Below are 13,759 nucleotides of genomic sequence, written 5' to 3'. Positions count from 1 at the left end.
AGAAACAAAGGTGTTTGTTTCTAGGAATGCAACCTTTTTGGAAAAGGAATTTCTATTAGATAGAAAAAAAGGAGATGATAGAACTCGAAGAGATTCGAGAGACACCCACAATTATAGAACCCACACCCGAAGAGCCAAGAGAGGAGATACCAGCTCCAAGAAGATCCGAGAGAGTCTCGAGACCACCTATGAGGTATGTTCTGCTTCTTGAAGAGGGCCATGATGAGCCTATCCATGGATGTGATCCAAGGACCTTCAAGGAAGCATTATCTGATGCCGATTCATCCAAGTGGCTTGAAGCAATGGAATTTGAGATGAATTCCATGCATTCGAACCAAGTGTGGAATCTCGTGGATCCACCTGAGGGAATTGTTCCCATAGGGTGTAAATGGATTTACAAGAGGAAACTTGGGGCGGATGGGAAGGTATTGACCTTCAAAGCGCGATTGGTGGCAAAAGGATATACTCAAAAACAAGGAGTTGACTTTGAGGAAGCTTTTTCTCCAGTTGCAATGTTCAAGTCCATAAGGATTTTGCTAGCCATAGCTGCATGGTATGACTATGAGATATGGCAGATGGATGTTAAGACATCCTTTCTTAATGGGGATATTAAGGAAGAGATTTACATGTCTCAACCCAAAGGGTTCACATCTATCGGAAGTGAGCATATGGTATGAAAACTTCAAAGATCTATTTATGGTCTAAAGCAGGCATCTAGGAGTTGGAACCTCAGATTCGATAGTACAATCAATGAGTTTGGTTTTGCTAAGAATCCTGAGAAACCCTGTGTGTATAAGAAGGTCAGTGGGAGTGCTGTGACATTCCTTGTGCTTTATGTTGATGACATTCTACTCATTGAGAATGATGTAGGGATGTTGCAATCAACTAAGATATGGTTAGCGAGTAAGGTCTCGATGCAGGACTGGGTGAAGCATCTTTTGTATTGGAAATACAGATCTATAGAGATAGATAAAAAAGATTGCTTGGTCTCACCCAGTCCACATACATTGATACCATCGTGAAGCGGTTCTCGATGGATGAGTCCAAGAGAGGACATCTACCAATGTGTCATGGTGTGTCCGTATCCAAGTCTATGTCTCCCAAGACTGATGCAGAGATAGCGGCGATGACACGCATTCCATATGCATCTGCGATTGGTAGCATCATGTATGGGATGATATCTACACGTCCTGATGTGGCTTTCGCACTAAGTTTAGTGAGTAGATATCAATTGGACCACGGTCTTCCACATTGGAAAGCTGTGAAAGACATCCTCAAGTATTTGAGAAGGACCAATAAGTTTTTCTTGGTCTATGGGGTGGAGAACTGAAATTGGAAGGCTATACCGACTCTAGCTTCCAAAGTGATATCGATGACTTGAATTCAACTTCTTGGTTTGTATTCATGCTCAATGGTGCTGCTGTCTCTTGGAAGGGTTCCAGGCAAGGCAGTACTACGAATTCCAGCACAGAGACCAAATACATTGCTGCATCAGATGCAGAAAAAGGAGGCTGTTTGGATAAGGAATTTTGTCCAAGAGTTGGGCGTCATTCTTAATAGAATTGCTTCTGTCCTGGTGTTGTGTGACCGCACGGGATCTATAGCTCAAGCAAAGGAGCCAAGGGCTCATCAGAAGTCCAAACACGTATTGAGAAAGTACCACATCCTCCGAGTGATTGTGGAAAGAGGAGATGTCTCTCGATTGACAAAGTCGGCTCTGTACTAGCTAAGCCTTTACCTGGACCATTATTCGAGAAGCATCGCGAATCGATGGGTTTGAAGCATATGGGTAGTTGGCTCTAGTGCAAGTGGGAGATTGTTAGAGTAGGTGCACGTCGAGCCAAGTGTTGGCCGAGTGTTCACAATGAAACTCTATGTATAAACAGTCTTTATTTTAATAATATTTGAAATTATTATTTTGCACAACTTTATCTGTATACCCATGCTAGTTGCATAGATAAAGCCCTTGAATATGCAAATAGTAGAAAGAATATGAGATGCTCATATGATGAGTATCATGAAACTCATATTTGGAATACTGTATATTCTAAACAGTTCCTAGTCGATTCAGCCGCCGCTAAGAAGGATATAGGCCGCTCGAGTTCGAGACTAGTATCTAAGATGTGAGTACCATGTTTCATTGGTAGGGGACATTGTGATGTCCCAGCATGCAGATAGGTGCTCCTGGTAGAGTGCATTGAACAACCCTCCATAAAAGACTTTCCAAGTGGTTCTCACTTATCGAGTGGAAACGTCCTAGTGTATGGTAGTACACCATTAGTCCTTATGATCCGGGACAATATTGAGACTCCATGTGCTAGCATTACACTTTGACTTGTTTACCGACTCTCAAGGGGTCATCAGGTGGCAAAGTTGGGTGTTTTGTCGAAACATATATGAGTCGATGCATTGTAGTCGGGTATTCACCGCTTACCTTCGGGTATGGATATCCTATGTGTATGTAGTATGAAATCTCTGACCAGAGTACGGTGGTAATTATGAAAGAGGTTTCATAGATTACACCATCGATGCAACTACAACTTGACATATAGTACCGATTCATTGACAACTCTCGATATACCAATGGTTGTTGAATCGGTCGGGATATATGAGTTGAAGGGACCGTACTGTACGCTAACCATAATTGAATGGTTCTTGCAGGCACTATCATTTGATACCTAGGGAATCATGTAAGCGATGCTGCTAGGCGTTTAACATGATTGGTTGGGTACTATCAGACTTGAGTTCTGACATTCTTGTTATCAAGGAGTTGATAAGTAAGAATGGAGCAATTGGGGTATGCTCATATAAGGACATGTTTAGTTCGAATCACATGGAGATGTGAACCCACGGCTAGTTGTATCAATGAACCATTGAGGGCCACAGAAGTACTAGCTTTCTAGATCCCGTTGAGAAGTAAAATAGTTCAATGTGTTGAACGGCTTATAAAGGAGTTTATAAGTGTAAATAAATAGAAGTATGACTTCTATAAGGAGAATGTAACTTTTAATTTGAGGAAGTGTTCCTAAATTAAAAGTTGGCCAAACGAGTAATGTATTTGAAAATTGTGATTTTCATATACATTATTATGGACTAAATTAAATTAATTCAAGTGTTGAATTAATTAAACACTAGTGGACTTAGTAGAGTCCAAATAATTAAATTAATTCAAGTGTCGAATTAATTAAACAACATTGGGCCTTGTAGAGCCCAATTAGAAATAATTATTAAACTAGTGGGCTTGAGTAAAATCAAGTAAGGTTTAATTGGTCTCAAATTTGTATGAGAGAATTAAATTAAAGTCCATGGGCCTTGTAATTGTTACAAGACCAAATACAATGTTCATGGGGACGTGAAGAGTTGAGAGACAACTTTTTCAATGTTCAAGGCTTGGCATGCAACTTTTTGGCTTTAACTTTTTCCACAACCAAGAAAAGTCTTCCCCCTCTCTCCTACACCACCCCTTGGACGAAATTTTACAAAAATATTCTCCAAAATTTTGTTCTTCAATTGTTGAGGAAACAATACACTTCTCAAAGAAAAATCCTCCTATTTTTCAAGTGCAAAATATGAGGGGATCTACCTAGTTGGTGTTGGGCCTAATTTTGAAGGAAGAAAGCTTGTAGATTGTCTTGCCTTTGAAGAGCCAAGTTGTTTACAACTTGATTGGAGCCATCATCAACCTCAAAAGGTTGATAAGTATAATTTCTTAACACCCTATGTATGACAAAGGTGACACCAGCTGAAACTGAACTGAACCAAACTAGCTGAACTGAACCCGACCAGGTGAACTGAACCAGACCAGCTGAAGACTAGTTGAAATGAACCAATTGAACCAAACTAGACCAACTGATCCGAACCAGCAGCTGACCAACTGAACTGAACCAGCTGCTGACCAGTTGATCTGAACGACCCGTTGAGTTGAATAATTGACCAGCGTTGACAAGTCGGGAAAATGCCCAACAAGACGAATTTGACCATTGCAATTTCAGAAACAGTACAAAAACTTTTCAAACGGTCATATTCTTGTGTCTAACGTATATATCATTGTTGAAGCTTATAAATACAACATATTGAAGATCAAACAAGAGTTTTTGAAGAGGATTCAAAGCATGGACACTTAGCATGAATATATCAGCTAGTTGAGAGCACAAGCCCTTGTGTTAGGATACATTTGAGATGTACACTGTAAAAGATAAATTCCTCACACACAATCACTCACACATATACAAGAGAGTTGAATTTCAAATATTAGTTGAATGAGTCTTGCACAAAGACGTAAACTTGTATATGTAGTCTTTGCCTATGAGACATTAAACAATATGTTGATTGTTAGGTGCTGCCTACAATCTTGAGTGCTATGAGTTCGGTTTAGGCAATAGGTAAGTCCTAGCTGAATGGGTTTATATAAAGAGTTGTATAAACCAAAGTCTTCTAGTGAATATCCTTCCCAAGGGGAAGAAGGGGTGACATAGGAGCATTTGAAGTTGTTGCGACTTTGATTGTTGCACTCCCAAGAGCAGTTTGTCCACAAGTAGTATAATTCGGTGAGTCCGATATCGTATCCACAGGGAAGCTAAGGTAATTACAAGTCCACTACAATGTCTTTTTATTTTGTTTTTGTTTTTGTTTCTTTTTAATTTTAATTGTTTGAATCTTTAATGGGTAAATTTTAATTGTTCAAATTTTAATTTAAGTAGTTGAGATTAAAGGATCCATTCTTGGTATTTTAATAAAATTAACATTAACGAACAATATTGAAATCCACATAATAAAATGGTTCCAATATATTAAATAATCATATTTATATTATGTTATATATTATTATCTTATAAGTATATAATATATACTAAAACTTATAAATGTGGTCAAGTATTTATTGTGCTATATATATTTGTAAACACTAAATCAAGGTTCCCACTTTAAATGGTTAGTAAAACCAAACTAACATTTAAATGGTACCAATAAATTAATATTATGATATATTTATATATAGTAAATCAAGGTTCCCACTTTAAATGGTTGGTAATACCAAACTAACATTTAAATGGTACCAAGAAATAAATATTATAATATATTAATATATAATAAATCAAGGCATCCACTTTAAATGGTTGGTAATACCGAACTAACATTTAAATGGCTCCAAGAATTTAGTGTAACATATAGCAACAATAAATCAAAATTCCCACCTATAAGTAGGGTATAAAAATACTTAAAAAAATAAATATAACATAAACAATAAATAATGATTAAATAATATAAAACATAGATTCTTACCTTTTAGTAACCTTATTATCATGCCAAGAGTTTCACCTTTTCATCTAAACTTTAGGAAGTTAGCTATTCATTATTCAATGTGTAAAACTTTGAATATGTAATTATCATGCTAATTATATTTAAATGAAGAAATAAAGGAAAAATATAGAGAGAAATATTATGAACTCAAAGGTTTTTTCATAGAATCGGGGATATCTCAATACATTACAATGCACCCCTATTTATAGCCAAATTTGGGGAGACAGCCACAAATAAAATATTATTTTTTTACACATAAGTCTTCATTGGTGTTCTAAGATATTATATTATACTACACTTCACTTTTGAAAATCTTCTTCTCCGAATTTGCTTCTTCACATGAAAAGAAATATGTGGATAATTGAGTTGTCTAGTTGTGGTATTTTTTTCAAAACATTTGACCAAGTAATTTGAGAGATATGGTCAAAATACTAGAGCATGGTAAAACTGCCACTCCTTTGGTAACTTTATTTGTTGCCTAATTTGATCTCAATTGTGAGAGGATTTTTATCTCATGCTTGCCATCAATATTGTAGATATTAACATCAACTTTTTACAGGTCCAAGAATCATCTTAATCTCATTTGCAACGCCAAGTTTATTCTTGTTTTATCGGACCTGTAAAAAATAGTAAAAACTTGTAATTACACAACAACTTATATTTTATACAATATATTATAAAACATATAATATTTAAAAATTTAATAAAACAAAAAAAATTATTTATATTATAAAACATTTAATTAATGTACAATTTTTTATGTTTATCACACCTCCCAACTAACTTATTGCTAGTCTCTAGCAATTTAAGCGTTAATAGCAATACAAAACTTATTGATTAATTTAAATAGAAATGTAATCAGAACTATCTAAGTGTTTAAATTAAATTTGAAAACTGTCAAAGTTATATCAAGATCATCATAATTATAATTTATGAAATAATTTGAGATGATCAATTCAAAGCATATTTAGGTAGTTAAATGTACACGGCCTTCAGAAATTCCTAGTAAGAGTCTCAGATCCATATCCTCACAGGTTAATAAATGTTTCAATTTATGGCAAAGATTTCTCTCATGGAGTTGGAATACAGATAAATGCTCAGAAAAATGGTTTACAGAATGCAGACAGACAAACGAGCCAAACTAATCAAAAGATAGAAAATCCATTGATTCAAAATTTAGTTATTCTTATTATATATTTTTTTCTTTTTTTTCATAACATCATGGAATTAGACTAAGTTTATGCTTCTTGACCACATATTTATTTAATTTGTACAATAAATTTCTCTCTTTCTTTCTTTTTTTTCTTTTTTTTTTATGAGAGATATATGGGTCGTAGCATATAACTTAAAAATTACATAAATCTTCAATATCTTTCTTTTTTGTATTTTTCTCTCTTTTTTTTTCAGGAAATATCATTTTTTTTTTCAAAATAAGAACTCAAGATCTAAACAATAGATAGTCTCTCTAATGATAAATAAAGGCTCGAAAGCTGTTTTCTCAGTCCACTCCACTCACTCACAAAATATGTGTGAGTTTAAAATTTTAGGCACTCTTATAAGGTATATCTTGGGCCATATACTTTAATACCTGATTTTATCACAATGGTTAATCACTCAAAAAGATTTCATAAATCATATTTTTATAGTGATCAGAATATAAAAATTGACTTTTTTTTTTCCAAATAAAAATTAAACATCCTTAGATAGATTAATACATTTTCTAATTTAAACCTTTCAAATATGTAATGTATGATATTTTTGCAAAAATTACAAAGATACAAACAATAAACATGATTTTATTATAAAATATATATATATAATTTTTTTTTAATTTTTTCTCCCCCCAATTAGAATATGACATTGTCCCTAATGTCAAAATAACTATTAATAAAGAGTACTTAATGTAAGAGATATCACCTGGAATTTTATTGAAGATAACAAACTGAAACAAACGCAAACCAATCCACGACTTTTGAATCAATGATCCAACTTTCTTTTCTTACTGCTTGATTGCGATCAATTGATCTTTGTTATAATCGGATCAGGCTTATGAACAAAAGCTTCCAAATCATTAATTAATTGGTCGGCAGTCGAAGCACAGATGAGCATCCGTCGTGAATTTTCTGAAATGAAATTCTGTTCCACAGCTTTATCAAGAAATGTCAACAAAATGTCATAATAATTATTGATATTCAACAAGCCCACAGGTTTAATATGGATATTAAGTTGTGCCCAAGAAACAGTGTGAAAAATTTCTTCTAATGTACCAAAACCACCTGGTAGTGCGATAAAAGCATCAGAATTTTCAATCATTTGAGTGATTCTTTCATACATAGAAGAAACTTTTAATTCCTCCCCAATCGTAACACCTGTAATATTTCCTTAAGCTAAAGCTGTAGGAATAATACCCAAAACCTGACTACCTCTAAGATGAGCAGATTTTGAAACAGATCTCAGTAACCCAATATTACCTCCCCCATATACCAAGTGAATTTTTCTCTCAGCCAATATCCTTCCAAGATTATTCGCTGCTTCTACGAACACTTCATTTTTTCCAGGACTCGACCCACAAAATACACAAATATTTTTCAATGTTTGTGTAGAGGATCCAGCCATGTTTTTACTTTCTTTTTTTGGTCTGCGAAAATAGAGAGAAAGATGAGAGATTTTATAGGGGTAATATATTATCATGACAAAACTATGGGTCACAGCTGTAAACAGAATAAATAGTAAAAACAATAATGACATACATGCATATAAACAGTAGTGTGTTGTGGCTCACAATTTTCCTCTGGTTTTACGTCCAGAAACGGCTTCAACACCTTCTATGAGTCGATGATATGCTTCTCATCCAATTTTCTTATAAATTGGCAAACATGGTCTTTTTTAGTCGGATTCCCAAGACTATGACGCTCATCTTGGAATTGTTTCCATAAACGGAGAAGTTCAATATGCACATGTCCACTAGAATGCGTCTCAAGAGTCAATAAGATGTTATCTAAAGACTCCTTACTCAGCCCATTCTTAATGAAACCAATTTTATCTTCTTTGTTATTGGAAACACATCTCAAAGATCTGCATTGTTTGTCACAAGTCCATCTTGCACATTTATGACAAACCCCTAAACTTTTGGCCCTTCGTTTTTTCGCATAAGTACTTTTTCCTAATCCAGGAAAATACCGAATGAGCAATGATTGTGGAACTTCTCCTCCTAATCGGACCTTAGATTCTATTACAAGACGAATATCGTTTGGAATTCCTTTTTGCATTAGCAATCTCAATCTTTCACACCTTCCTACATAAATTTTTCTTAGAATATTTACAGAAACTGAGGGAAAATATTTACAAATTTTTTAGAGAATTTCATCCATTTTGAAAAGAAAAGAAATGATTTTTTTTTATTTTTGTATAAGCAATTGTGGGAAACTGATTTAACCGACTATGAGAGTCACGGAGTACTGTTATCCGCCATTTAACCGTGAAAATAAAAAGATTAAGAAAACTTGAAATAAAAAACAAACAAACTTAAATGCAACACAAAATAAATAAAAAAAATCAAGGATCAGAAAGGGAAATAAACTCTTCTTGAAAGATTTCATTTTCTAAAAATGGTTTAAGCATTTGTCCATTTACTTTAAAAATATCACCATTTTTAGGATTTTCAATATCCACAGCTCCATAAGTATACACATGCTTTACAATATATGGGCCTGTCTATCTTGATCGTAATTTTCCTGGGAATATGTGAAGTCGAGAATTATAAAGCAAAACTTTTTTACCAATCTCAAAAGATTTTCTAAGAATTGTTTTATCATGAAATGATTTGATTTTTGCTTTATAAATCCTTGAATTCTCATACGCGTCATTTCTGAGTTCATCAAGTTCATTAAGTTGCAATTTACGCAATTTTTTGGCATCATCCATGCTTGAATTTAAAGTTTTGATCGCCCAATAAGCTTTATGTTCCAATTTCATAGGCAAATGACAATGTTTTCCATAAACCAACCTATAGAGAGACAAATTCAATGATGTTTTAAAAGCTGTTCGATATGCCCAAAGTGCATCATTAAGTCGCAGAGACCAATCTTTTCTATTTGAGTTAACAGTTTTTTCCAAAATTTGCTTTATCTCCCTATTAGCTAATTCAACTTGTCCATTTGTTTGAGGATGATAAGGAGTAGTTACTTTATGAGTAATACCATATTTTTTCATTAATGAAGCAAATGGTTTATTAACAAAGTGAGTTCCCCCATCACTTATCATGGCTCGAGGAATTCCAAATCTACTAAAAATATTTTGTTTTAAAAATTTGATGACGATTTTATGATCATTTGTTCGACATGGAATTGCCTCTATCCATTTGGAAACATAATCAACTGCAACTAAAATATACAAGTATCCAAACGACGGTGGAAAAGGTCCCATAAAATCAATTCCCCAACAGTCAAAGATTTCAATTTCAATGATAGGATTCAAAGGCATCATGTTTCTTTTTGAAATCGCACCCAATTTTTGACAATTTTCACAGATCTTGCAGATTTCGTGGGTGTCTTTAAACAAAGTGGGCCAATAAAATCCACACTGCAAGATTTTTGCAGCCGTTTTCTTTGAAGAAAAATGTCCTCCGCATGCTTCTGAATGACAAAATTTAATGACACTACTTACCTCATTGTCGGGTATGCAACGTCGAAAAATTTGATCTGGACAATACTTGAACAGATATGGATCATCCCAATAAAAGTTTTTTACCTCATTCAAAAATTTTCTTTTATCTTGGGAACTCCATTGCGGTGGCATTTTTCCTGTCACAAGAAAATTTACTATATTAGCAAACCAAGGAGTAGTAGTAACTGAAAATAGATGTTCATCAGGAAAATTATCGTTAATTGGTGTCATTTCACAAGATGATCCTGTTACTAGTCTTGATAAATGATCGGCTACGATATTCTCGGTTCCTTTTTTTATCTTTGATCACAATGTCAAATTCTTGGAGCAACAAAATCCATCGTATCAGTCGTGGCTTTGCATCCTGTTTGGTCAACAAATATCTAATAGCAGAATGATCAGTAAACACAATAGTCGTTGATCCAATCAAATAAGAACGAAATTTATCTAATGCAAATATTACAGCAAGTAGTTCTTTTTCAGTTGTAGAGTAATTCATTTGAGCATTGTTTAAAGTTCTACTTGCATAATATCACATAAGGCTTACCGTTTCTTCTTTGACCCAATACTGCACCGACTGCATAATCACTCGCATCGCACATGATTTCAAATGGTAAAGACCAATCAGGAGGTTGCATGATAGGAGCTGATGTTAAATGTCGAATGATTTTATCAAAAGCATTTTGACATTCTTGAGTCCACTCAAATGCAGTATCTTTTGTTAAGAGGTTACAAATGGGTTTAGAGATTAAACTAAAGTCCTTTATAAACCTCCTATAAAATCCAGCATGTCCCAAAAATGAGCGAATTTCTTTAATGTTTTTTGGAGGGGGTAAATTGGCAATGACATCAACTTTTGCTTTATCAACTTCAATTCCATGAGATGACACGACATGTCCCAAAACAATTCCAGAAGTAATCATGTAATGACATTTTTCCCAATTTAAAATAAGACCTTTTTCCTCGCATCTTTTTAAAACTTTTTCCAAATTTTCATGACAATTATCAAATGTATTCCCAAAGACAGTTAAATCATCCATGAAAATTTCCAAACAATTTTCAACCATGTCGCAAAAAATGCTTAGCATACATCTTTGAAATGTTGATGGGGCATAGCATAATCCAAATGGCATCCTTCTAAATGCAAATGTTCCAAAAGGACATGTGAATGTAGTTTTTTCTTGATCTTCGAGTGCAATGGGAATTTGATAATAACCTGAATATCCATCAAGAAAACAGTAGTATGGATGATCTGCTACTCTTTCTAAAATTTGATCCAAAAATGGTAATGGAAAATGATCTTTTCTAGTGGCGTCATTTAATTTTCTATAATCAATACACATCCGCCAACTAGATGGGACTCGACTTGTTAAAAATTCACCTTTTTCATTTTTTATCACTGTGATGTCAGATTTTTTTGGAACTACTTGTGTTGGGCTTTCCCACTTACTATCAGAAATAGGGTAGATAATCCCAACATCGAGTAGTTTGAGAACTTTAGTTTTCACAACATCTTTCATATGTGGATTTAATCTCCTTTGTGGTTGTTGAGATGTTTTAGCATTTTCTTCTAAGTGAATTTTGTGAGTGCAAATTAGTGTATTAATGCCCTTAAGATCTTTTAGTGTCCAACCAATTGCATTTTTATGTCTTTTAAGCATATCAACTAATTTACCTTCTTGATTACTTGATAGTTTGGAAGAAATTACCACCGGATATGTTTCATCTTCTCCAAGAAATGCATACTTCAATTCTTCTGGCAAGGGTTTTAACTCCAATATGGGTGGTTCGTCTTTGTTCTCATATTTTGCCTCAAATTTTTTTCTGATCCTGGTAACGGGTGATACATAATAAAATCATCAAGATCAATTTCAATATTTTCTTTAACAGTATCAATTGAACAAATATCTAATTGGTTACGAGTACTCCCTTCTTGAATGTTTTCTTCCACAAGAGTTTCAATAAGATTTTCATCTTCACTTTCATCTCCTTTGTCATGTGGTTGCTTACAAAGATTAAACACATTAAGCTCCAAGGTCATGTTACCAAATGACAACTTCATTATTCCATTCCTGCAATTTATAAGAGCATTAGAATTTGCTAAAAATGGACGACCTAAAATTACACGAATTGCATTACAAGCTTCAATAGGTTGTGTATCTAAAACTATGAAATCGACAGGATATACAAAGTTATCAACTTGGACCAACACGTCTTCTACTATACCTCTTGGCACTTTAACAGATCTATCAGCAAGTAAAAGTGTTACCGAAGTAGGTTTTAACTCGCCTAGATTGAGTTCTTGATAAACTGAATATGGACGTAAATTCACACTAGCTCCAAGGTCAAGCAATGCTTTTTTAATTTTTCGTTCTCCAATAATACAAGAAATAGTAGGACAACCTGGGTCTTTGTATTTCAAAGTATTATTATTTTGAATGATTGCACTTACTTGTTCGGCTAAAAATGCTTTCTTTTTCACATTCAATTTTCTTTTCACAGTGCACAAGTCTTTCAAAAATTTGGCATATGATGATACCTGTTTTATTGCATCTAATAAAAGAATATTAACTTTTACTTGTTTAAAAATATCATATATATAAGAATTCAAATTTGATTTTTTTTGTATTTTTCAATGCATGAGGGAATGGTGGTGACACTGTCTGTTGAACCTCCTCTTCGCAAGTTATGGGTTCCACTTCCTTACCCTTTGAAGTTGATTTATCATCATCATTTTACCTGATCCATCGGTTGAGTTCCAGAAGTTCCAGTTTGTGAATGATGATCCTTGGGATTAAGCAGAGGTTGTGAAGGAAATTTACCTTTTTCATGAACATTAAGTACAGATGCAAATTTAGCAAGAGTATCTTTCAAATCTGTCATGGTTTAAGCAGTTTGAGTATTGATAGACTCTTGCTTTGCCATGAAAGAATTCAATAAATCTTCCAAATTCCTTTTAGGTGGAGGAACATAAGGTGCATAATTTTGAAAATTTTGTTGATTTTGAAAATGTGGTTGCGGAAATTGTGCAGCATTATCATTCCTCCAACTAAAATTTGGATGATTTCGCCAACCTTGATTGTAATTTTGAGAAAATAGTTCAAAATTTGGCCTTTTGAAATTGTTCAAAACATTGGCTTGTTCATGGAGACATTCTTTAAAAGAGGGCAAAGTAGGACAATATTTTGTAAAGTGATCACTTGTATCACAGATGTGACATGCAATTTTTGAACAGATTTTAATTGACCATTCTTTTTCGATTCAAGTGCCTCAACTTTTCTTGCCAAAGAGGTAAATCTAGCTTAAAGATCATGTTCATCTTTGAGAGTGTACATACCTCCACCAGCTGTAGGAGATTGAATCTTGTTTGATGGTTCAATTGTACCTATCATGTCCCAATTTTGAGCATTTTCAGCTAATGAATCGAGATACTCAATTGCATCGTTTGGATCTTTTTCTTCAAATGTTCCATTACACATAAATTCAACCATTTGCCTATCTTTAGGTGTTAAGCCTTCATAAAATTGAGAAACAACTCTCCAAATTTCAAAACCATGATGTGGACAAAGATTAAGCAATTCTTTGTATCTATCCCAACACTAATAAAAAGTGTCTCCTTCTTTTTGAGTGAAAGTGATGATTTGCCTTTTGAAAGAATTTGTTCTATGAGATGGAAAAAACTTTTTCAAAAATTGTTGCTGCAATTCATCCCAAGTTCGAATGGTTCACGATCTAAGATTTTGTAGCCAAGTTTTAGCTTTATCTTTTAAAGAAAAAGGAAAAATCTTAAGTCAAA

The 13,759-nt window shown here is 33.8% G+C and overlaps 1 pseudogene; it reads right to left on the bottom strand.

Annotated features, from left to right (window-relative positions):
* LOC140831434 (uncharacterized) overlaps positions 1-13,355 on the bottom strand; it is a 28,891-nt pseudogene extending 15,536 nt beyond the window's left edge.
* Between the last annotated feature and the right edge of the window lie 404 nt (positions 13,356-13,759).

This window comes from Primulina eburnea, chromosome 5, assembly GCF_022965805.1.
Source record: "Primulina eburnea isolate SZY01 chromosome 5, ASM2296580v1, whole genome shotgun sequence".
NCBI lineage: Eukaryota > Viridiplantae > Streptophyta > Magnoliopsida > Lamiales > Gesneriaceae > Primulina > Primulina eburnea.
The sequence above is the reverse complement of the archived record's forward strand: the minus strand, read 5'-3'. Positions and strand labels throughout refer to the sequence as shown.